Below are 26988 nucleotides of genomic sequence, written 5' to 3'. Positions count from 1 at the left end.
AAGCAGCAAATTTAAAATGACACACGAATTACTGAAATCAATGTTATACAAAAGAAGCAAACTTTGCTGAGCATGGATAGTAAACTGATGTAGTTTGCCGTGTTGTGGTTCCTTTTGTTTGTTTGTTTTTTTCTCATCCTTTTGTTCAATAACCATTCTATACCCTACTTTGATTATGAAAGGTTTTTCCATATTCTTATCAAAGATGTAGCACTTCAACCATGCAATGAAGGTGTGAACCTGTGAATTTCAATGATATAAGACTGCTAAATGCTAATGAGGAACTGTTTGAATGATTTCAGACGTATCGAGTTTAATAAAAGTTTCAGAGTTAAACAAAGTGATCACATCAAGGGAAATGGTCATGCAACAAAATTAATTACAAGCACTCAAAACACAGAAGCAGGTCCTGAATTAACTTGAAAGTAATAAACTCATATTCTAACAAAGAAAAATAAAAATAGTGATGGAATACCTTTCTTTTTCTGGAATCTATAAAAAGACTTGTCTTTTTTGGTTTGTGTATGATTATGAGGCTTCAAACCTGTATTTTCATAAGAGATTTTTATTCAGAACTATTTCAGGTGTCAGATAAAGTTGCAGGTGCGTTTTCCTTTTGATTCTTTTGGTTGGTTGGTGGTTGGTTCGTTTGGCCTTTTCTTCACAACTTCTTTTCTGTGCAGATTTAGAAGAAGCTGGAGAGAAGAACAAAACACATATAAATATGGTTTATTGTCTGCCTGAGTGTTACATTTGATCCTGTGGATGTCAGCAAACTCTCTAGGACACAAAGTCATCAGTTTGATAATGCTATCCATTCTATATTATTTGTCAGTTAGTGCATTATCTGCCTTCATACCAGGCATGATTTCATCAATGCTACCCATTGAGAGGCCTGTTTTTTCCTCATGGAAACTCAATGTTACTTTGGTATATGTTTTATATTTTTGTGCTATTTACATATTTTATATTTACAACACTGCTTAGATGTTTTCACTACAAATTTTGCAGTATATTTTTAAAGATCAGAGCAACAGACTGCCCACAGTCTGTACTTAATGGTTTTTTGTTGTCTTTTTCTTATACACTAGGTGAACTCCATGAATTATGTAGTGTAGCATACAAAGCTGAAAGAACTGCCCATCTCATTACATCAACATGAAATGCATCATGAACTCTAGATAAGAATTTTTAGTCCTCCACTCATCTAAATTGTTGACCAGTACCTTTCCAGTAGTAAAATATATCTCTGGCACCACAAAGAACCAAAAAATAAATGCTGGCAGAGTATAGCACTGTTTTTAACAGCACTAAATTTTACTCTTTTGTAAAGTCTGATTAACTGATCCAAAATTTACATTCTTGGAGTGATTTAATTTTACTGAAAAATAACACTAAGTTGCATTTTGAAATGTCTTTTTTTTTGCTTTAATTTAATAAAGATAAAAGCCGTACAGCTTCCCATGCCTCTGAAACATTAACTAATGTTAAGAGTTAGCAAAAGTAGACTCCAGTGGAGCTTTGATGGCACTTAAAGTGATTACCAATGTCTCTGTGATTGAACACCGGGGTTTTCTAATTAGAATGGCCTTTACTGATACTGTCTACATTTTGAGCATTGTACTGTATGTCATTATTCTCCAAATCTGCAGTGTCATTAGCAATTCTGTCCTTGTTGAAGTTATCTTTTTAATACCAGGCAAACAAAACTCTTATAGAAAACTTTACCCAAACTATATTGTTCGATGGGCATCATTTTTGTTTACTTGTAAAAAAATATGTGTAAAGAGCTTTTTCTGTAGGCTTGGCTAGCAGGTGTCATATTCTTATACCAATGATCAAAGAGAAGATAGATTCTATGAAGATGGAATAAAATCAAACCAGAAACATAGCAGGGAAAGAAAACAAACTGCATGATCTCTCAGTGAAGTCTCTACACGTTTACCTACAAATATTTGTGGGCTTTAAGGACAGAGGGTTTACATAAATAAATCCAGGTAATAGATACAGATGGTTTATCCAACTCCATAGAGATACCTGAGACTTCTATATGTATGCTTGTTGTCTGGTCACCCTTTATATTTAGTGAAGAGAACCAGAAACCTCTAGATTTTGAGCAATCTCTCCTTAAAATGGATGGTGTCCTCCAAAGATTTTATTTCTCTTAACTAAAAATTGAATTCAGGATTGCTTTAAATCCAAATTTGGAGTTAGGTGTGGAAGTCTGAGATTAGATACATTCAAATTCTGCAGAAAATGTTTTCAGAGTTTGGGGTTTTTTTGTTTGTTTGGGGTTTTCATTTGTTTGTTTGCTTTTATGTGAGTGTGTTATAAATATCCTCTCTGAACACCTTGGAAAAAACTCTCCACTGACAGTCAAATCTTCTTCTTCATCACAACACAGACTTACAAATTTTTACTCAGGACAAATGAGGTTAAATTTATAATGGTTAAATTTTAATGAACTAATTACTCTGTCAAATCTTCGCTTTTTGGAAATTTAGTTTCTGTACCATAGCTTGTCAGATAATTACACAATACTACTTCTCCTGTTTTCTGAGATGTAATTTAACAAGCTGGCTTAAAGAAATAACAAAAATTATTTTGAGGAATTTTATCAATGCTACAGTTGACAATTTTATTTTCTTGTAAATATAAAATGTTAATTTCGATACATTTGTATTACAAAATACACAGCTTGAAAATAGTTTTGCTATATAAAATTTCATTTTCAGTTCAAAATAACTTTTCACGTTTAAACATGAATTGTAGTAGCAATCACACAAGACCATAAGGGGAACACATCCTGGTGAATCTATTGAATTCACAGATTAGCAAGAAAAGTTAACATTTGTCTGCTCTCTTGGAACATTTTTCCCATTTCTGGCCTCTCAGTGTGTTTTTATTGTTTAGCCTTATCTTACTTATTTAGTTGGGTATATTTTTTTTTTTACCCTAGGTAAATACTTGAGTAACCTGGGAAACCAATACAACATCTCCATAGAAATTCCTCATACACTCACTAATTACACAGTTGTTCTGTAAATATATGGTGGCTCCAGGCTGAAAAACTTAATTGTCTTCCTGTGTAAAAGCTTCATAATAGAGAAACAGAAGTCCTCATGTCTGAAGAACAAATATTGGGGATGTTATTTAGGTATCTAAGACAGTTTTAATTTTCTAAATTTGAATGTTCAAGCAGGGTGATACAACTAAAAATATTATTTATACTGATTATCCAATATTTCCCATATAAGTTAAAGTAATTAGATTATCTGCAAGTATGTCTAAAATTCAGTTCAAAATAATTCCATGCAAGAAAATCTCAAAACTCAATAACAGTAACCACAGTTCTTCCCATCCAGTTGCTCTGTCCTCACTAAAGACAGACTGGCTTCATGCTACCTGTCATTTGTTGAGGAATGATTACATTAACCCTGGATATGTTATTAAGAGTCAAGTAAATGCTTTATATTTTTCATACTAAAGATATTGTTTATTTGATTTCTCAAGAAATGAGATGAATATATGAAGTGCATCCTGTGGATTTTGCTCTCATTGAACCTTTTTTCTGGTCGGACAACTGAGCTGGATTTTGTTTTTTCTTATTTTTATTATGTACCTCTATGTCACCAGTGAGGCACAGAGGGTGGCCACATTGCATTTCCCTTCATATAATGTGTTTGCTACACATGCTCTCCTTGCAAACTAAGCTGGGACTAAGTGACAGTTGCAGGCAGACATTCCCTGGTAACAATTCACTGCCTAAAGGAAATAATACTCACAGACAAAAATCCTTTCATTTTCTAATTATTGATCTTCTCAAAATGCTAAAGAAATGCTATGTCTTTTTATATTGCAATATTTTCACTTTAAGATGGGACCTGAAAGAATTAAGATATAAGCAAAGGAATATATATTATTCATTGATTCATAATTATATATACATTTTTAGGATATGACAGGAATAAAACATCTTCCACAATTTTCTGAACTTAAGGCGAGGTTAGAGTTCAACTCTTGGTTGTAATGAATTTTTTCCCATTTTAATTATTCTTGAAGGACTTACATGATAGGAACTTGCTCTCATTTCTTTCTCCTTGACTATCTGTAAAATGAAGATTGATTAGTGTAGATCAAGCAACTTTTTTAAAGAGGAAGGATTAATATAACAAAAAATATGTGCTTAAAGAAAAATTCTATAGTACATGCTGATTCTGTCTGAATAACATGACATAATCTTTCAGTTGGAATTACTACTTTAGCTTCCTATAAAAATTTGATAAAATTTAGTGTATTGATTGCAGTAGATGAAATGTTAAACCAAACACTGACAAAAGAAAATACATGTATAGAAGGGACTTTTTATCATACCTTTTTTTCCTACAGTTTGTTCATATGGTAAGAATATGTTTGTTCATTCTCCCCAGATCCTTTTCCTTAACTACTTAGTTTCCATCAGTTTGTTTTAGTCATTTGTAGTAATACCTACCACTTAACACTCAATGAAAAAGAAAATTATGTTTTAAAACTACAGACTTAGAAGAAACTTAATTTCTTATAAACGTGGGGAAAGGAAAATTCTGTACAATGGAAATTTGATTATGAAATAATGTAGCCTGTCTCTTCACCATCTCCTCTTTTCATTCACAACTACACTCAATAAACAAACTATTCTCCTTTTATTTGGGGCATTAAGAAACACTATAGAATGAATACCACCGTAAGTCTTTTGCTTACATTTTCATGAGGATCAAGTAAAGGAAAAGAAGCTTGTTTTCAGAGAGACAAGAAAACAGTGCATTCAGCTACATCACAGAGAAATCATAGGGCAGTTCTGCAGGCAACTCCAAAGCTGTTACACTGTTTCCTTGGGGATATGCCAAGAAACCAAATGCTAAAAGTTGGAAAGGATTTGTATGCTTAACATATGGCCTTTATCATGGCCAATAAAGGCTTCAGGGTGTCCTCAGGTGCTGCCTCTTCTAAAAAAAATAATAAGGAGGAATGGAAGAGAATCATGACAAACAAAGGCTGGTTTATTTCATTGTGACCTAAGACTATTCAAAAATAACACTGAAGGTTACCTCTTACAGTGATAATGATCTGTAAGATATGCCCTCGAGTATTCTTGATTCACTTTAGAAAAAACAAAACTATTTCTTCTTATGTGCAATGTTCAATGATTATTGTGATTTTTAATTTATCAAGGAAATATTATATAGTTGCTCATGGAAATATTACATAGTTGTTCACTCCAGGACCAATTTTATCAACTTTTTTAATCACAGATAGTTCACTAAACCATTTTGTTCTAAAGGAGTTGTGACACATCTTGTATTAACAGAACTTACCTTATATTTCTACGTAAAAGAATCTTTCACATTTTCTTCCTTAATTCTGTAGTTCAGGGTTCAATTTTAGGTACCAACTACTCCTTTTCAGTTACACACTGAAAACACAAAGAACTTCCCAAAACATTTTTGTCAAATATGTTCTACTTTTCAGCTCTTATTCATTACTTTCAAAGCAAATCAAGATTATCTCTAATTAACGAACTCAGAAAAAATATAATGGGAATGTCTAGAAATAAATGAAAATTAATGTAAAATGTTTCTGCTATTGAAATTTCTTTACAAAAACTTAGGTGGATAGAAATAGAGGACAGACTACTGTTTGTTCCTGTTTATTCTCACAATCCTTTAACATCTCCCACAAACTTATTTATTCTGCCTGGTTTAGAAGATACTGTGCATCAAGTAACAAGGGAAAGACAGCAAGGTAGACTTACTGCATCATTCTACCTTCTGTCTTCTACTTCTTGTTTCTTCATTGTTTGTGCTTTCTCAGGGGGACAAAAACCCTAACAAAAAAAAAATTAAGGGAAATTATCATAGGATGACATTTCTCATTCAGCATCATTGAAAAAAAATATACATTGTTATCTGACAGCACTTTTGGTAATTTTAAAAATACTTGAACTTTTTATTTTCTCCAGCATCATCCATAAATTCACATTTTGCTGGGTCATGATTTTTTCTTAACATTTCAGTACAATGAACTGAACAACTTCACCTACCTATGTCAATGGGTTTAAACTAACCTATTGTGTTAGCCCTGGACATACAGGTTTTGAAAGGTGATTATTCTAGATTATCTGTTTTCAACTAAAACGGTGATATTAAGCTCATTTAAGTTTTTTTTGGGTGCATACACTTTCTTCTCAGATGACCATGAAGATGCTCTTTTAAACATGTAGCAGCCTTGTATGATGAAGTATTCAGCTTTGGTATATGACCCTTTTGTGCAGGAACACTAAAGAGTTCCTAAACTTTATTTTGACAAGAAGAGTGAACTATACAATGCAATGTGATCTATCTTCAACCAAAAAACAATACATATGCACTACAAAGAAAACATTTTTCTGTATAATGTTGTAAAAGTCCTGAAAAAAATACAGCAAAATTATTGGCAGCTACAGTGTATGAGAACAGCTATAAATCAACTTCTCTACCATACATCAATTTATATTTAGTAGTAACTACTAACTCACTATGGATTTTATAGACACTTCTATGACATATTCACATTACAACAACAAAGGAGTGCTGTTCATCTACACAGTATCCAAGTAACAAATGAAAGTGATTAATTGGTGCCATGGTAGTAGACGTCACTACCTTATATCTTACATATCCCATGTGAATCTATTTTATTTTATTTTTCCTTTAGTTATATTAATCAGTGGAACAGAGCAAGAAACAGGATAAAGTGATAAAAAGACACCTCAGTTTATTGGTTAAATATTTTACCTTAAATCTATTATAATGAATGTTCATTATATGATAAATATTTTATTATGAATAAATTAATTTAAACTTCTTATATATGAGTACATATTTTATGTCTCGTTCCTCCTAAGAGCATAAGAATTTAAATTCCTATGCTGTTCCAAGATATACTGCATGGTATGCAAACCATTTTTTCTGATTTATATATTGGGAAACTCAATGAAAAATTACAGAAATTGAATTCTTTACCTACACGTTTTCTAACCCCAAAGTAAGATGTTCTGAAAGATTTTCACACCAAGTCTTTTCTTTCCTGGTTTATACTTCATCTCACCTCAGAGAATAATTCTTATATTCAGTGTGGAGTTAATTAGATTTAGTCTTACCTTGAAGCAAGAATATTACTTGCATGTCTGCATGCAGATTTCAGCGGAAGACATCAAGGAGATTAAAAGCAGAAATCTGTTAATTTATCAGCATTTTAATTCTTGGGAATGATGACATTAGTAATTGTCAAAACTTGAAAACAGTTTATATATTCCATGATTGTGTTTAATAAATAGTGAAGATCATAAGGAAGACCTATAATCCTTGAATAAAAAGGAAGAAGAAAGGCATGGCAGAGAGATAAGAAAAATTGTGTTGCAACAGTTACTAAGTCCACTAAAATTTACCCACACGGGCGCTCGGTATGGCCCTGGCCCCGGGCGCTCGGGCCCGGCTCCAGGTGCTTGGGCCCAGCCCCAGGCGCAGAAAGGAGTGAGAGAGGGGGAGCTTCTCTGGTGCAGACTGTGTCCTCGTGGGAGATGAGAGGGGGAACCTCGGAGCACACAGAGGAGAAGGACAACTCTAAACCTTGCCAGATGGAGCTCGATTGGCCCTGTAAGGCCATCCATCTAAGGGAAGGTCACTCTAATTAAACCTATGTCCTTAGGACCTCGCTGCCACTGTCCAAGCTCACTCGGCCCTGGCAGATGAACCTTAGGATTAAAGGGTGGGTTCAGTTCTGCACGCACTGCGTCTCGCCTAAAAAATCCATTGCGCAGGCTCAAAGGCCTTACCCACATTTGCAAAGCCCGGTAGCAACATCTTCTACAAATGCAGTTACACAAATATCAAAAGACAAAGGCATATACACCTGCCTCCAAAGGTGCTCCCAAATTAACTCTAGCATGCTGGAACATCAGAACCATGCTCAATTTGGTGGATAGCGGATGTCCTGAGCATTGGTCTGCTCTAATTGCCCATGAACTGTCATGTCTCAACACCAACATTGCTGCTCTCAGTTAAGTTCGCCTTCACGAGGAAGGTAGCCTTAGAGAACATGGTGCTGGTTACACACTCTTTTGGTCAGGTAAACCCAGAACCGAAAAGCATCTCTCAGGAGTCGGCTTAAAAACTCTTTTGTTCCTAAACTCAAAAATCTGCCAACAGATCATTCTGACCGCATTATCTCCCTATGCCTTCCACACAACAAGCAACATGTTGTCCTCTTTGGTATATATGCCCCAACTCTCCAAGCTGATCCTACTGAAAAAGATAAATTTTATGCTGTCCTGTGCCGCCTTACCCAAAAGGTTCCTGCAGATGATAAGATCATTATCCTTGGTGAATATTAGGCAAGCATGGTGTTGGAAGTTGCAACGATAATGGTTGACTTCTGCTAGAATTCTGTGCGGAGCAACAGCTCACCATCACTGATACTATCTTTCAGCAGAAAAATAGTCTGAAGACAATCTGGATGCATCCCAGATCCAAGCATTGGCACCTTATTGATTATGTCTTGGTGCGATGGAGAGATGTCCGTGATGTCCACCATACCCGTGTGATGCCCAGTGCAGAATGCCAAACAGACCATCGACTGGTGCGCTGAAAACTTAACCTCAGTCTTAAATTCAAACCTAAAAGGGGAAATATTCCAAGGAGGAGACTCCAAGTTAACAATCTCCAATCAGCCACAGTGAGAAACAAATTCCAGGCTAATCTTTAAACTTGGCTCGAAAACCATTCCATGGATTTTACAGATACCTCTCCAGTAACACTTTGGCACCATATTAAAAACAGCATCCTGCAGTCCTCTGAAGAATTCTTAGGGTTCTCCCTCAAGAAGAACAAGGACTGGTTAGACGAAAACAATCAAGAGATCCAGGAATTGTTGAGGAAGAAGAGAACCGCCCACCAAGCACACCTTGCACTGCCATCCTGTCACGTACAAAAAGTAGCCTTTCGCCTTGCATGCAGCAAGCTCCAACAGAAACTCCGTGACATCAAGAACAAGTGGTGGATCAATCTAGCTGAAAAAACACAATTATGCGCAGACACGGGTGATCACAGAAGCCCTGAAAAGAGCATACAGACCTACATACCAAGTCCAAAGCCCTCTACTCAGCGCTGATGGTCAAACACTTCTGACAGATAAAACCTCCATTCTGAATCGATGGTCTGAACACTTCCAGACTCTTTTCAGTACCAACTGTGTAGTCCAAGACTCAGCAATTCAGTCCATCATACAACAAATGGTGAAATATGAATTGGATACTGCCCCCACTTTAGGAGAAACCCTCAAGGCCATATAGCAGGTGAAAATCGGCAAGGCAGCTGGGGTTGATGGAATTCCACCTGAAGTCTGGAAACATGGGAGCCTTGCACTCCATGCTAAATTTCATGAGTTTGTGGTGTGCTGTTGGGAACTAGGCGAACTACCATCAGACCTTCAAGATACAGTCAGATGCTTATCACCTTACATAAGAAGAAAGGAATTAAATCAGACTGTTCAAATTACCATGGTATCACTCTGCTCTCCATTGCTGGCAAAATCCTGGCAAGAATACTCTTGAACAGACTAATACCCACTGTAACAGAAAGAATTCTACCTGAAAGCCGATGTGATTTCAGAGCCAACAGGAGTACCACAGACATGATATTTGTTCTCAGACAACTGCAAGAGAAGTGTAGGGAACAGAACAAAGGTCTCTACATAACCTTTGTCGACCTCACCAAGGCTTTTGATACTGTGAGCAGAAAAGGTCTATGGTAGATTTTGGAACGCTTAGGTTGTCCCCCCAAGTTCCTTAAAATGATTATCTCCATGAGGATCAACACGGCCAAGTCAGATATGGCGATGCACTTTCTGAGCCCTTTCTAATAACCAGTGGTGTGAAACAAGGCTGCGTTCTCGCACCAACCCTATTCACAGTCTTTTTCAGCATGATGCTCCAAAGGGCCACAATAGACCTCGATGAACAGGATGGTATCTACATTCGATATCATACTGATGGGAGCCTTTTCAACCTAAGGCGACCAAAGGCCCACACTAAGACCTTAAACCATCTTGTCTGGGAGCTGCTTTATGCTGATGACGCTGCCCTTGTTGCACACACAGAAGCAGCTCTGCAGTATTTAACATCCTGCTTTGCAGACGCTGCTGAGCTCTTTGGGCTGGAAGTCAGCTTAAAGAAGACAGAAGTTCTCTATCAACTGGCACCTCAGGAAGTCTTCCATCATCCCCATATCACCATTGGCAAATCAGAGCTCAAATCAGTCCAGTAGTTTAATTACCTAGGTAGCCTCATCTCCTCAGATGGTAAGATTGATGGAGAGATAGACAACAGGTTAGCAAAGGCGTATAGTGCCTTCGGAAAGCTTCATAAAACAGTTTGGCGAAATAAACACCTGAAAAAAAGTACAAAAATCAGTGTTTACAGAGCCATAGTGCTGTCTACTCTCTTACACGGATCTGAATCATGGGTCATCTATCACCACCACCTGTGACTCCTGGAACATTTCCATCAACGCTGTCTCCGTACAATCCTAAACATCGACTGGTCAGACTATGTGACTAACACGTCTGTTCTAGAACAAGCAGCAGTCACAAGTATTGGGGCCATGTTGCTGAAAACACAGCTGCGATGGGCAGGACACATCTCAAGGATGAAGAACCACCGCCTCCCTAAGATCTTGCTTTATGGTGAACTTGCCACCAGCTGCCGCATGAGAGGAGACCCAAAGAGAAGATACAAGGACTCCCTGAAACAACATCTCAGCCTTAGCCATATTGATCATCATAACTGGGCTACTCTGGCCTCCAATCGAGAGGTCTGGAGACACACTATCTATAACTCTGCTGATGCTTTTGAGAAAGCACACAGGATCACTCTCAAGGAGAAAAGACAATGCAGAAAGATTTGTGCCTTGCATAATACACACCTAAGGAGTCTTTCTGCTGTGCCTTTTGCAATCGGACATGCCTGTCTCATATTGGCTTTTTTAGCCACCAGCGCGCTTGTAACGAACATGGGTAGAGCCTTTCCCAAATCTTCGTTCGCGAAGCCTAGCCATGAAAATTTACCTTAGAAATTTACCTTATAAGTTTACCTTAAGAGTAAAAATTATTCTATTGTACAAAGGGAGTGTTAGAAACACCACAGAGTAAAACATTCGGGATGAAATACTGTGAATTTCAGAAGAAAAGCACAAAGATATTTAAGTACCTAACTCCCATTGATTTCAGTGATGCCTAGTACTTTTTGGATCTAGTCCCAGATCTTTAGCATTGAAGTATGCTCATTTTGTGAAGCTCTGCTATATCCATGTTTGCACTTCACCAATTTTAAGTGCTTATAGAAGGATGGTATGAATCATAATTTAGAGAAATTACAAGCATGGTTTCTAATATGTGCGCATGTCCTAACACCTAAGGTACTTATTTGATAGCTCCAGAGGATGCAGTGGTAAGGCAATACTCTTTTCTGCCTAGGACCTACTTATACACTAATGGCCCTGGAAATAATGCGCTGTGAAGCTACCCTGACAGCTTTACATTGCTGTAGGAATTTTCTATACAAAAGCATTTCTCAGAAAAACAGATACTCTAACTTCCCAGCTTCATCCGAATATGACACTTATGCAAACAACTATGATGATTCAAAGATAAAACTGGTTTAAAACTTGTAATGTTTATGAACTAGGAATTTTAAAAATAATCTTAACTTTTCTAAATCAGTGATGTGCATTACTTGTTTCCGAGGTGAACTATTCTATAGATTTTGGTAAAAAGAACCTTATGAATGGGAACAGCTCTGTTCTTTTTATAATAATATCTGTGTTACCCCTGAAATTTCATATTAAAATGTCTTTAATATTCACTGCTTATTTTATATCTTATGGAGCAAGCTGTCATTAACCACATAATAAAGAAAGGAAATTATGTTAATGGGGCTGAAACATTAGCAGAGTAAAAACAGAAGACAGTTTTGATAGGAAACTCTACTTCCCAAAAAGCAGTATCAAATCATAAATTTACCATTCAATGGCTAGTTTATACCCAAGGCCTGGATGAAGAGATCTTGCTGCTCTGAACGCTCTCAGTTCTCGATGGTCTACTGATAATGAATTGATTAGCTGAGAATTGAGCGGAAACACTTAAGCAGATCATTTTATTATATGATTTATTAAGAAAAGGTTCATTTCTTCTCTTGTAAACAATAGTCACTAGTTATTCTGCAAAACACTTGGCAGAATGACAGAACACATATACAGAACCATGATCATGCAATAAACTGATATATAGCATCAGACTTGCTCAGCATAATTAAACAAAGACGTCGAACTTGTGTTTCAAAGAAAAATACGGTATGGGAATGTTGGCTTAATGGCAGCATTTCTTTTTCCTGGATGAATGCAAAGTAAGAAAAATAATTTTCAAAGATGTGTCTGTAAAGAGGAAACCCTAAAATAAAAACAACACAAAAATATATGAGGAGACACAAAAGCTGGGAGAAGTGTTTGAAGAGCCATATGACCATGTAGGAGCAGAAGAGACGATAAGCCTCGGTAGCAATGATTGGGAACAATGTCATAGTTAGTTACTTCCAGAGTACCTTTTCTTTTTTTTTTTTTTTTTAGTTTTAAATCCTTGTCACCATCTCAAAGGGTGAGAAAAACCTTGGGTCAAGAGCCATGAGAGCTGCAGCCCTGTACAACCACAGGAACAGGAAGGAATGGAGGAATGGATTATCCTCAGAAAGCCTCTGCTATTTTAAGTACACTAACTTGTATAATCCCTTTCATCAAACATTGAGCAGACTCCCTTTTTAAAAATAGCCTCTTTTCTGGACACTATTATTCCTATTAGTATTTTGGTTTAGACTAAATTTAGTATGGTTTTGTTGTTATGGGTGTTTTTTGTGGTTGTTTTCATAAAAGCAAGACTTTCTCAACCAAAGGAAGAAAAACAAAACTCTGGGCATTTTTGGTTGCCTTTTGACTAGGTAGAGTTAAAATGCAACTAAACCAGAAATCTGAAACACTACTCTCCCTGAAGTCTAATTATACATATTTAGAAACATTAATCCCTCGATGGCTAGAATTTAAATAACTTTGAAAATAAAACTGTACTATAAAATAAAATATTCACTCCATGAAAAAGAAAAAAATTCTCTTACTACAAAAATCATTGGAGTATAATATGTCATAATAAAATTTGTAGTAGCACTATTTTTAAGAGATTTCTATATTTTATTAAATAGATATAGGTTCTTGGAATTGATCCCTAACTGTGCTCTGTTGACATTTGCCTCATTAAAATGCACTATACCTCTTAGACAAGAAAGAAGTAGCAAAGATCAAAACATAGAAGAAAACAAGCTGCACAGGCTCAGTGTCTGGAAACCACCTTTTTTTTATTGCAATAAACAGTGTTACAGCACTTACTTACTGAAGAACTTTCACATTTCAGAACCCATATAAATCTTTCAGGTGTGATCTGTGTGGTTTTAGATGTCCTACGGTTTGGTTTATTTTGACCTTTGATCAAATATGCATTAAATATGTATCTTGAAAATATCAAGTCACTTTTTTTTCTTTTTCCAATATTGAAAGACTAGAAGACTATGGATCTTGAATACATCTGTAGGGGTGTGTCCTTATGTAATAAGGAAAATGCACACTCCTTGTGGGGTGGTAAAACAAAGAGGTTTATTTCAAATTCGGTGCTGCTTTTATCCTTTAAAACCATGTGACTTCTTTGACCAGTAAGGTTGTCTATGTCGGCGCACGCTCCCTCGGGCACTCTTGCCCTGGTACATCCCCTCGTACCTTAAACACGCCCCCTACATACATCTAAAGAGAAATTTTGTGCACTTAATCAGTAACCCCATATTTAGTGAAAATGTTGCAACAATAGCTCAATCAAGTTGCTAATAATAGGATTTTGTGGAATGTTTCCCCACGTATTTCTTCCTTACGCATTATTTTGTATTATGCCAACAGGAGTAAATATTCCCCTGAAAATATTAAAGTTCAGAGCAAAATAAATTTTCACAGGGTGAAGACTCAGCATAAGAGACGTAGCAATGTTGAAGAAGAGAATACATTTATTGCAATTTGCAACTTAGTGCTGCCTCCTCTAAACTAATCCTCTCACAATATCCTTTTTTTTAAAATCTGCTTTGACAAAATGCTAAAGAATAACATAAATTTTCAAATTACTGAAACCATATCCTTAGCAGCAATTTTTGCTTGGATACAAAAATGTATCTTGAATCTACAAAACAATTATTTGGTGATTACTTTAGCAGGATAAAAGGAAATTTGCTTTCCTTGGTTCATTTAAAGGGAGAAAAAGCTGAGGGTTTTGTTTCCAGAGTTGATGAGATGGGCTAAAGTATACAGATTGGCTGCAGAGCAGATAAGTTATCTCCATCTCCTTGAAGTCAAGGATCATGCATTATTAGGAAGTTACTCTTACACAAATGCTATTATTTTATGATGGAAATGATACAAGCATCTTAGGATGATATTAGAAAACAACCTTGTGTGTCATTCTGTGATATAGTTTTTGTTGTTGCTGTGCACTAGGTTAATCTTTTTGTTGTGGATGTGCACTAGGTAAATCTCAAACCACGGAAATAAACATACAGATTGTAGATACCTCAGAAATGTTATTCTGACGTATGGAATTCTGACCTGGTCTTTCCTTAGGAATATGAAAAACTGCTTGAACAGGGGATTAAATGTCCCAATTTTCAAGAAGGACAAGAAGGAGGACCCCAGTAACTACAGGCCTCTCAGTCTCACTTCAGTGCATGGAGAAGATTATTCTGGGAAGTATTGAAAAACACTTGAAAGACAACACTGTCATTGGTCACAGCCAATGGTCTTCATGAGAAGAAAGTCCTGTTTATCAAACCTGATTTCCTTTCATGACAAGGTAACCCATCTGGTTGATCAAGGAAAGCCAGTTGATACAATTTTTTGAATTTCAGTGACGTTTTAATGCTGTCTCTCATGGTATCGTCTGGACAAGCCTGTCCAGCACACAGCTGGATAAACATATCATGCAGTGGACAAGCAATTGGCTCATGGGTCGAGCACAGAGGGTAATAGTGAATGGGGTAACATCAGGCTGGTGACCTGTCACTAGTGGGTTTCTGCAGGGCTCCATTTTGGGCCCTGTGCTCTTCAACATCTTCACACAACTTGGACGCTGGACTTGAAGGGGTACTAAGCAAGTTTGCAAATGACACAAAACTGTCATTTTTGACGTTTTGAAAGCTCTTGACTGCCTCGAAGGCAGAGAGGCCCTGCAGAGAGACCTCAACAAATTGTAGAACTGAGCAATCACCAACCATAGGAAGTTCAGTAAGAGGAAGTGCCAGATTCTGCACCTGTGGTGGGGCAACCCTGGATGTCTGTACAGACTGGGGAATGAGATGCTGGCAAACAGTGCTACAGAAAGGGACCTTGGTGTCCTGATCAAAGACAAGTTGAATATGAGTCAGTAGTGGCCTGTCAGCCATGAAGGTCAACCATATCCTCGTATCCTTGGGAGCATCAGACAAAGCATCGCCAGCTGGTCGAGGGAGGTGATTGTCCCACTCTGCTCTGCACTGTTGAGGCCTCACCTTGAATACTGTGTGCAGTTTTCACAGAAACACAGAGTCAATTAGGTTGGAAAAGATCTCTGAGATCATCAAGTCCAACCTATGACTTAACAGCAACTTGTCGAATAGACCATGGCACTAAGTGGCACATCCAGACTTTTCTAAAACACCTCCAGGGATGGTGACTCCGCTACCACCCTGGGCAGCCCATTCCAATGCCCAATCCCCCTTTCTATGAAGAACTTCTTCCTAATGTCCAACTTAAACCTCCCCTGCTGCACCTTAAGACTTTTTCCTATCACCCCCTCACTAGTTGCCTGGGAAAGAGACAGATCCCCACTTGGTTACAACCTACTTTCTGGTAGTTGTAGACAGTGATGAGGTCTCCCCTGAGTCTCCTTTTCTCCAGACTAAGCAATCCCAGCTCCCCCAGCTGCTCCTCATAGGACTTGTGCTCCAGACCCTTCATCTGCCTGGTTGCCCTTCTTTGGACAAGCTCCAGGACCTCAACATCTTTACTAAACTGAGGGGTCCAGAACTGGACATAATATTAGAGGTGTGTCCTCACCAGTGCCAAATACAGGGTCACTGCAATGTCATTTCAGGATTTTGATAGACAAGATCTTTATGTTCTGAAAAATAACTGGTGGCTGATGTGACAGTCTGTAGTCATATTAGGTAAGAAAGTCAAAAAATGCCGAATTTGTCACAGTAAAATCTTGTGTCTTAATTGAGTTGGAAACCTAATTTACTTTTGTAGAAATACTTGAAAAAAAATGTGGGCTTAGGTGCATAATTATGCCATTGTAAATTCACAGATAATCATGTGTGATATGAGCCTGGATAATCTCTTCCTTTATGGGTTTCATTAACATACTCACTTTGGGTCTCCTAGGGGCTGAGATTTTCACTAACATAAAAGTTAACACAAAGGGATTTCTGAGCCCCAAGTCCCATTGCAAGCCTCTCCTCTCCATTTATGTCATATTTGAAAATAGGACCTAGGCTCCTCTCCATTTATGCCATATTTGAAAATAGGACCTAGGTTCCTAAGTTTCTTAGTAACACTTGAAAACGTTGTGTTTTGTTTGGTTTTTTTGTTATAGTTTTTTTTTAACTATGTGCTACAGCTTTCCTTCATATATTCTCTACTCTGATTTGTTTACATTTGGATAAAATGAGATCCAAAAGATGCTCTTGTTCATTTTATATTTTCTTTTCCTTATTTTATTCTCTTCCCTTATTCTCAAATACACCACTTAAAATATTTTCTTTTGTGTGCACATGTAAGAACATACACAAACAACATTACAAGTTTACAAATGGATTGAAATACCTGTATAGCCAGACACAATCATTAAATAATGCCATCTGGGGTCCTTTTTCTTCTTGTTTTCCACAGCATTAATCTGACAGCAATGATTTAAAGCTACAAATTAACATTTAGTGTAATAATCAAGAGCAATTGTTTTATTTCTTCTTCTTCTTTTAAAAACTTAGTTTCATTATAATTTTACAGCTCATTTTTCCTGGCCTTCTGTTCCCAGAATGAGCTTCCAGCTGCTGTTACTAGACAGAAAGTCATGCTATTGAACATCTGTGGAGTGCATCAGCACAAAGTATAAATTCAATATCAGGTAAGAAAGACTTGATTTTCTACTCACCCCAGATTTCATCACTTTCAGAATGGGTACTTAGCAAATCCCTGCTTATAGACCGCATGGTTTTTTTCAGTTTTTCCATTATTACTCAGAGTATGATGATCTGTTCTCTCTACTGAATGTCAGCTCCCTATTCAAGGGCATAGAACATGCAAATTTTTGAAGCAGACCAAACAGAAGTAAATCAATTAAGAAAGAAAATAAGGGAAAAATCAGTATAGAAATCTAACCACTATACTAATTTCCCCTAATTGAGCCTGTTGCACATTCAGAACCCTCGTGGACACATTTACATAGACTTTTAAACTGTTTATTCCAACACTTCGTACTTCAGAATTACTTACTGGGCAGAATTGCTTTTTCTTCTTCTAATTTCCCAAGTAAAGGACTTCCTGTGACAGAGACTATTTTATTGCTTTCACAAGCAATCTGCTACTGTGCTGGTTTGAAGATGTTGCCTCAACACAGCAGAACTCCTAAGTGAATTCAGAGTAAAGGATATGGCTGAAGAGTTTGTTTTATAAGGCCTAGTAGGCACATGAATCATTTAGATTAGGTATGGATGGAATTATATAACCACCTCCAGTAAATTTTCATTTTTTTCTTCTAAGCCACTAAGCTTTTTCTACTAAATGTTGTGACTGGTTAAGAAGTCTTCCACTTTCCCACTCCCCTCAATATTTCCTATTCTGGCAAAGGATGGAGAGAGCTCTTAAGGGGCATGTAATTATGTCTACAGGGAAGAGGACAGAAATATTGGACTTGATTTACTGTGGCTGCCCATTTGATTTAGAATTAAGCAGGATTTAGTCAGCTAAATATTAGGCAGAACTAAAATCCACATTGAAGACTTTTCTTTTTTATGTCTTTAGTAGTCTAATCTATGTGACAAATTGAAAAAGTGAAAGTTAAAATTTAGAAAAAAAAAAAGTGTTTCGCTAGTTTTACAGCAACGAGATCTGAAGTAAATTTTCTGATTATAAAGTTCCTTACGAAATATGGTTTTACCTTGTTTTTAAAATTTCCTTTTTGAATACTTATTCACTACTTTCTTAATTTGGGACCTGGTTGTGATAGTATCATGAGCTAGACTGGACTGGAGGAATCCAGAAAACTGAATTCTAATACACTGCCCCATGGTTTGGTGTAGTGAGGTCATTAATGAAGTTGGAGCACCTTGTGCTGACTCCCTGAAATAACTGGCACTCAAGCACTCGTAGCATACTTTGATCACAAAGTAACATGAGTTTATTCAGAGTTTCAAGATATATAGACTCTACTGCCCTCACATTATTTTCAAGGAGAAACTTTTTAGAGCCTGTGTCTTAAGCCAGAGAACTATTTGAGCAACATTTGGAGTTACACCCTTACAGTCACTTCAAAATCAAATGAATTATCTGTTTCAGAGAGTGAGTGGGCTCAAGCTGTCAACCTTCTAGGACAAGCCATGCTGATCAGTGCACTTCTAACATACTACTGCTACCAGGATATTTGAATGTCCTGGAGACTACAGAAGGGATGCAATTGTCTGGAAGCCTCTCCATGTGCACATTGCTTTAAAAGCAGTGTGGACCGGCACAGCAATTCCTATTCTTCATCTCTTTGCTATCATTCCCTAACTTCTCTATACAATGTGGTGCTCCCTATATCCTTCTTTTCCTCATTTTCTTCTTCAATGTATTTGCTATTTACATCACTCTCGATTGTGACCAACACCCGAAATGGGTAAAGTCATTCGATCAATGATGTTTTCAATGTCAATATTTCCTAACCATCTTTTGTTTGTTCCTGTTTTCAACCAACTGTGTTTTGTATATATCCATTAATCCAAGAACAAAGTATCTTGGGAGTGGAGAAGGGATTCCATTAAATCATTCTCAAAAGTATTGTTTCTTTGCTCATTTCAAACAAAAAAACCTGCTAAATTTGTTTTCAAGAATGTTGTTTAGATGGATCTGGATAGAGGAGACTGGATTTATACAGATAGCTGTTAGTCTGCGAGTATGGCAGCCCCCATTTCTCAAAATCTGTTTATCTGATCTTCTGATCATGTGTCTGAAATTATTTTCCTCTGCATTTTCACTTTATTTAAGAAAGGATTAAAAAAGCTACTGTGTTTGAGTATGTATATTCTGGTGGTTGAGTGCAGCACAAAATTGTGTTCCAAGAAACCAAAATATCTGGAAGTCGAAATGTAGGCATGTCAGCCTGCTTTTTCTAGACATTATGTTTCGTTTCATCTCTACTATATTAATCTCTTTATTCCCATAAGTGTTATATTACTCTGTCCCTGAGAGCAATTCAAACACATTATTTAATCACGTAGAAGTTCAAAAATATCATTGATCTAATACAAAAACTATCCTGAGGCACTGCATGAAACAACCTTCTAAAGGAGGATATATATATAATATACTACAAGGTGCTTTATGGATTTGATTCCACCCAAACTATTTAGGAGGGGGATGAATACCTTTCAAACCAGGTGATCTTCTGGAGGAATTATTGGATAACAAATTCTCTAGCAGAGCTGTTAAACATTCATTGGCTTTGGCTTGCAGTATCTATGTAAAGGTTGTATTCAGTTTCCTTTCTTGCAGCATTTGCACCCAGCCTTGTTTTGTTCAATAAAAGCTCATAATTTGATCAAATTTAGTAAAACTGCAGGTTAACTTCATTTGGTTTTGAATTTAGCTACTCTCTGAATCTACTGTATTACAAAATAAATATATAATGCAGTGCTTGCTATTGAAAATAATAAGTTAAATTCAAAAGTTTTGAATGTAAATGGCTTTTATAATATACCTTCAACATCCCTTTCAGTGAATTTATGCTCAAATTTAGGTTTTTTTCATTTTTTCATACAAAAACCAGTGCCATACTAAAAATATTTTAGGGATTCCATTGTAAACAACCTTATCTTGCTGTGGCTTTCCACAGGCACAAACTCCACTCTGAAGATATCTTAGGCACTGTCAGTATTCTGCCTTTTCCACAGCAGGTCTTCATTAGACCAAAGAAATTTTAAAATAAGGGCCACCTGACAAGACTACACGTGACAGCCCAATATCCAGCTTTTGTAACCTTTCAACAATAATTTATTACAAGAAATTAAGCTTTCTGAGTGTTCATGTAAATTGTTATACTACAGTAGTAGCTGGTTCACTTTGTATGCCTTGTCCATTAAAATAGGATTTTTTTTTAATATCTTTCATGTCTGGCAGACAAATCTCTGGCACAAGATATCGCTTGGGTTTTTATCAGTTTCACCGGAAAGTTTGAAGCTTTGGGGTTTTCACCATAATTAACAAATAGTAATTAAAAATATGGTATGTATAGCAGATATATATATCAAGGACAAACAATATGAGTAAGAATAATGTCTTTAAAAATCACCTCATTCTCCCTGAAGATGACTCTAACCCAAATAGACTGTGTTGTTATAGGTTCAATGACTCATGTTAATGGAGATGTATGTTAAACTGTTGTGGAAACTGATGGGCACTCTTTATTTGAGACTTTTGATGGAGACAACTAGTGAGATGTTTCTATTGTACACATGTTGGTGGAAAAGATTGGCTTCATCTCACGCAGATTTGGCCTTCCAAAACTTAGATCTCAAAGTCTGAGTAAATTGCCTTATATTCCCTTTCTGACTGAGAACAGATGGAAATAATTATGACTGTGTTCACCTGCCTTAGGGGCCTCTTTTAGGAGGTGATAGATTATCTATAAGAAATGCACAATTCTTTTCAGTGCATATAAAAATAAATTAGTTTAGAAATAAATATCTAATTTTAAAACTTCTAGGTTAAAGCAGATAGCTACTATGCTAAGAATTATTTTCACAATTAAAAAAGAATTGTTTAATTACTTTGCTAAGGGCCTTACAAAGTATACACATATCCACTCAGTGTGAATTTACACAATTGATTAAACATAGTTTAAAACACAGATATCATTCTGATATTTTAATAACTGTAGTTAAAAGATCTTTCCCTACATTACAGCACTTCATCTGATTTATTTAGACTAGATAAATTATTACTTTTAAGTTCAATTCACTTTTATAAATTGAAAATGCTTGCATGTTTTGAATAAAGTTACATTAGTAAGGTAAAATTAGAGTTGAACAAATAATTCATAACTGTTAATTTATTTGACAGATTTTGTCTTTTGTTTTTTGTTTGAAGATTATCCCTTCATGGATAATAATATAAAGCACAAATCATCCATGAATAATTATTGAAGTACAGATAAGCCTAGGACAGCTTTTCAAAACCTTGCATATTTAAAATTCATGATGTGTTGGTTAACTTTGATTACACCTTTGGGTTACCTGCTTATGCTTCTGTCATTTTCTTTCAGACACGAACTGCAGTGCTTTTGCTATTACTAAATTATAAATCTAATGTTACAGGATCAAAAACAGTAATGCACTTTGTCTGCTTATGGTGTTCTAGTTAAACAGTGGTGAAAGTTATGTTAATGTGACCACATACAGGGCAACATAGAAAAACCTTTTTTAAATCTATATCATATTATTATGAAGTAGTTGTGATTATCTATCTGTTTTATTTGATATTTTTTTAATTCATTTTTCACTCCATACCAAAAATAAGATTCTTTAAAAAATGTTCCTATTGAAGTAACCATGAAAGCATCAGACTTTTATAGAATTGTCTTGAAAATTGCTAAAACTGACAATTTTTTTCTTCACGCATTACTGATTTTTTTATAGAGTTGCAATCAAAACTTCTTAAACAGAATCTTTTCTGTAACATCATGACTAAACTCTGCTGCTGTTCTCTTTTGTCTCAATTTAATAACTTTTTAAGCATTTTAAACCTTACTGCGTCCAGCCTCAGATTAATATCAGCAGAGAGATTTGGTTTTCTTTGTGGCAAACCAAACCAGGATGACTGATCCAAAAGAGTAACAGCTATTGTGTTTTCGCTGGAATAGTTTTCAACTGGATCTGCTCCCTGAATAATTCACTGGATAGAGAGTGAAATGCTTGTTGCTGTACAGAGGAGCAGAAAAAGGAGAGTGAATGACTGTGACTGTCAGTGAAAGACGAGGCAGACTGTTTCTTTTAGCTAACAGCACTGTCTTATACCAGTGTCATTTTATACTTAATTTTTTCTCTGGGCCTCAGTGTGAAATGCTAATACTGTTATTGAGGAGTTGTTGTCTACTGCCAGGCTCATATGACCTTAAACATAAAAACTAAGCAGTAGTTTTGGTTCAGAATGTAGGACAGGATATAGTGCTAGGATTCATTTTAATCAGTTTTTGATGTACACCAGGTACAGAGTGAGGTCTCCTGAGCTGAAGACACTAAAATATAATTGTCTACATGTAAATATCCACAGCTATGCTGAGTGACTGAGTTTGCACTGCCAGTGATGCAGATGAATGGCTCAATTTTTTTGGCTAATTTTAAACATCTGAAATGGTACCTGAAATGTCCTGAAGTACTCTGTTGCCACTCCAGCAAGGCTCATGGATTTTGTGTCCACAGCTTCCAGGCCTGGTAGGATGTCTCAGATACTGTAGGGAGTTTAGAGGCTTGATTTGTGTTATTTTAGTGTTGATGTCAGCCTCATCCATAATTTTCATTTCTAGTCAAGACTGTTTCCATTTCTAGTAAATGGATTTTACTTACAGTACAATTTATGTCTTGTAAGGCTTGATAAGGACTTAATATGAAAAAATAAAAGCCTCAGAATCAATTCCAAATGGTCTCAGTACCCAGCCACTGAAAATTACAGCAGAATACATCACCTTTAATTATTAATCAGTTTAACCTGCTGTGTATGAGAATGAAAAGCTTAGTGACTTCTGTTTGAGATGACAGCTGTCTCTCTTGAAGCTTATGTTTGGGAAATAATAATAACTTTACTTCCTCTACCTTTTGGCCTAGGAGCAAGAGATCAGCCTTTGGGAGTACCTAACAGTGTAGACACAAAGGCTGACACCCATCTGCTGCTGTAGTAATTTGCGTACCTAAAGTATTTTACAGGCAGAAACAAAGACATAAAGGAGTTTGTGGTGTCTCTGCAACTGCCAGCATTCCCAGGGGTCATGTTCAGTGTCTACTGATGTATTCAGTTGCCAATGGCCCCAGTGAGAATCTACTCTATAAAACATTCATTAGCAAAACTTGCGAACAATAAATTATAATTAATTTTCCCTTTCTGTTTGATTTTATTTTAAGGGAATTTTAAATTGGTGTCTGTTGATATTTCAAGCCAATTACTGACTAATACAATGCTTTAATTGCAGCATTTTGGAAGCAACTGAAAGGAATCCAAGCATAATAATTTAAGTTCTTGTTTTGTTTAAAATAATTCTGATGTCATGAGATTTGGTCTTAGAGTAGTCCTACTCAAATTGCTGAAGTATTAGAAGGCATGAGTATCTTGTGCAAAACCAGAAAGGTTATGCAGGTTGGAAGTAGACACTGTTTATCTGGTTACACATTAGAAGACCAATGGACACTCAGTAAATTCCCTTAAATGTCAAAGAGCAAGGAAAAGCTTTGGCAGGTACTTAAACAGCTGATCTTTAGATCGGTAAAATTAAGTTTATTTCAGCATATCTGATGTTAATTATTTCTAACTATAAAATATAAATCTGATAAAAAAGTATATATACAAATAGTTACTTTTGTCAGACACATCAAGCAGTATTCTTCTAATATATGCAATTCTTTGTTCCATAATGAAATTATTGAAATAGAAAGGATTATAAAAATATGTGACATACTTGATACTTGTCTTTAAAACGCTTGAAACATTATAGGGACTCCAACCACTAAGTGGCACCTTGAAAACAAAGTGAAAAAGCACCTAAGATATGCTCTTAACTTAATCATGTGAGTCATGGACTCCCACTGCTACACTCAAGACATTTTGAAATAAACCATGAGTTCTTCCTTTGCAAAGGTAGATACTACACCTCCAACAGTCTGTATGATAACTCACTACCAAACCACATTTTTAACATTCTAGTAAATACTCTTTCAAGGACTGCTATCATCATTCTCTTACTCTCTCAACTCCTTGTTTGTAAAATATATTAGGAAATACAAAATAGTACTTATTGTAGAGCTTGCAGATCAAAGCAAATAGTTAATATAAAATTTTCAAGAGTTTAATTTGTAAGATTCATTTACTCTTTAATGTGAGAAATATTCCCTAAATGTTTTATCTTCTTTTTTTCAAGAAATATTATCATTTTATAACTGCTGATATATGCTGCATAAAAGTAATGAAACATAGTGGCAAAAACATTACAAAGAATTTAAACCTGCAGGGAATTCTAGCATCTTGACATTTTTCCTCAACCTCTGTCTTGACTGGGAAATAATAGAAAATAATGGAATGTGAAAAATGTTCCTGTAACTGAAGAATTGAAGGAAGAAACAAAGACAGCATGGATTAAGAAATCATAAAGCACTTAATTTTGACCTAATTAGACGGTAAAAGGCACATCTTTGTAGGACCAGAATGGTCTTCTTCAAAATATAGTTCAAAGAGAACTTGCTGTCACTCTTTCTTGAGAGCATTATGGCTGCACTATCTGTGCTGAATATGTTTGTTAGCCTGAGAAGGACAGATTTGTGCAATCAGAGGTGTAGGTTGCTCTTGGGCTGTAATGTCTATACAGCGTAATAACACTACATGCAGAAGTTATCTCAAACTCAAGAAAAGATTAGTACAAGTAGTATGACTGTCTCTATTTGAATCAAAATGAAATAGATTGCTTATGGTTTTCCAATAATGAAGTTAGTTTGCAGAAAACATACATATAGTTGAAATTGCTTTTTTGATTTGAATTGGAAATTACTGACCAGTGTCAGCTGCAGAGCTAGTTAAAAAGATGATTACTGTGCTATTGATATTATTTTTAAGAGTCAGCTTTTATACAACTAATCACATTGAACGGCATCTTTTTTCCCATAAGCACTTTCTTGAGTGTTTACACAAGAAACCTACCCACAAGAAACCTGCAAGAAAGGTGTAAGAGTCAGGAAATCAAACTCTAAATTACTATGATAAATTACATTATGTAATAGTGTATGACTATATCCACATTTATTTCCATGCGCTCTTTTAATCCTCTGATGTCTTCAGCATTTTTTATTGACTCAGACAACAGTCCTTTAAAGAGGCAATCTTGTTCATAATCTTTGGCTCTTAGTGATTGAGTTTACCTAATCAGACAGCTGTCTTTATCTATGTTCATACTTAAGGCATCATTTACAGTTGGAGTGGATCAGGTGTTGCTGTTTCCCTCTATCTCCTATATAATATGAAGTAATAGTTCCACTGATCAGAACTGACTAATTAGAAGAATAATTTGAGCCATGTCACAATATGGTGGCTACAACAAAGGGAAATATAAGACAAAACCAAACACTTCAATCTCCATTAGATTTGGGATATGGGAATACACCTTTTCTACAATGTGCCAGATGCTGACAGTGTTCTTCCACAGCTAACTCTTTAATCTGTCGTAATTTATTTACTACAGGATGCAAATGTGTTGAGAAAGATCACAAAGGACCACCACTAAAGAGCTGCATGGCAAATTTACTAGATTTACACGTCTTATTATTTAAAGTGCAAAAGATCATGTAGGCTTCCACAGATGATTTTGATGTTTTGAATTCTTTGTAGCTTATCTCTACAGCTGTTAGAGAAATTGAAGAATTCAAAACTCTGGACATTATTTTGAAGGTTACTGGTTAGCTGTGATTGATCACCTGGAATGACATCCTCTCATTTGTTTCTGATGCTCATGCCATATCCTATCATTCATGATCACTTCTGTGTGTTATTTTATTATATAATTTCTCAAGTACGTGACATTTAAAGTTGCCTTTGTACTAAACATGTTTACCAGAGAACTTCACTTCTGCAAGCATTCACTATAATTGAATAATATGGAAGGTAAGTGTAGCCAGAAAGCTTTAGATATAAAATAGAGTGGAAAGTCATAGAATCTTTTTATTATAGTTATTTCCACTTTAAAGCTACCATGCACAGAATGAACAGAAAATATTTATAGTTTTATTTCACCAAGCCTTTAAACAGTGTAGATATCTTTCCTTTTGGAAACTATAATATTCACTGTTTCCTGTGACACTAATGAACTATACTTGCTGTTCTGATAGAAATAGACACAAGCCATGACCTAGAAGATATAATAAAAAAACTTGTTCTTATCTCCTCAGTCACTAAATTCAGATCATAAATAAAATGAGATTTTTCCAGCACTGTCTACAGCATCCTTTGTAGCCAAACACTGATTACATATTGTACAGTAGATGTACGAAATACTTCTACCAATTCTACTGATAATGTGGTAATATCAGTTCAATGCTTATCACTCCTCAGCTATCAAATTGACTTGTTCATCCAGTGATGACATGAAATGCCTGACTGATTGTCTTTAACTCAGTAAAAGCATGACTTTTTAGAGAAAATTTTGCTACACAGGGGGCCTTAGGATTCTATATGGAAATCAGTGGCGTTTTTTGATTTATTGAAGGGAAGAGAAGCCTGCTAATTGTGGTATAGCCTACCTCAAGACAATTAAATTCTTTTTATGTTTTCATAATTTTCTCCCTTCTTTGCATATGTT

This window comes from Chiroxiphia lanceolata, chromosome 5 (genome assembly GCF_009829145.1).
Source record: "Chiroxiphia lanceolata isolate bChiLan1 chromosome 5, bChiLan1.pri, whole genome shotgun sequence".
Taxonomy (NCBI): Eukaryota; Metazoa; Chordata; class Aves; order Passeriformes; family Pipridae; genus Chiroxiphia; species Chiroxiphia lanceolata.
The sequence above is the reverse complement of the archived record's forward strand: the minus strand, read 5'-3'. Positions refer to the sequence as shown.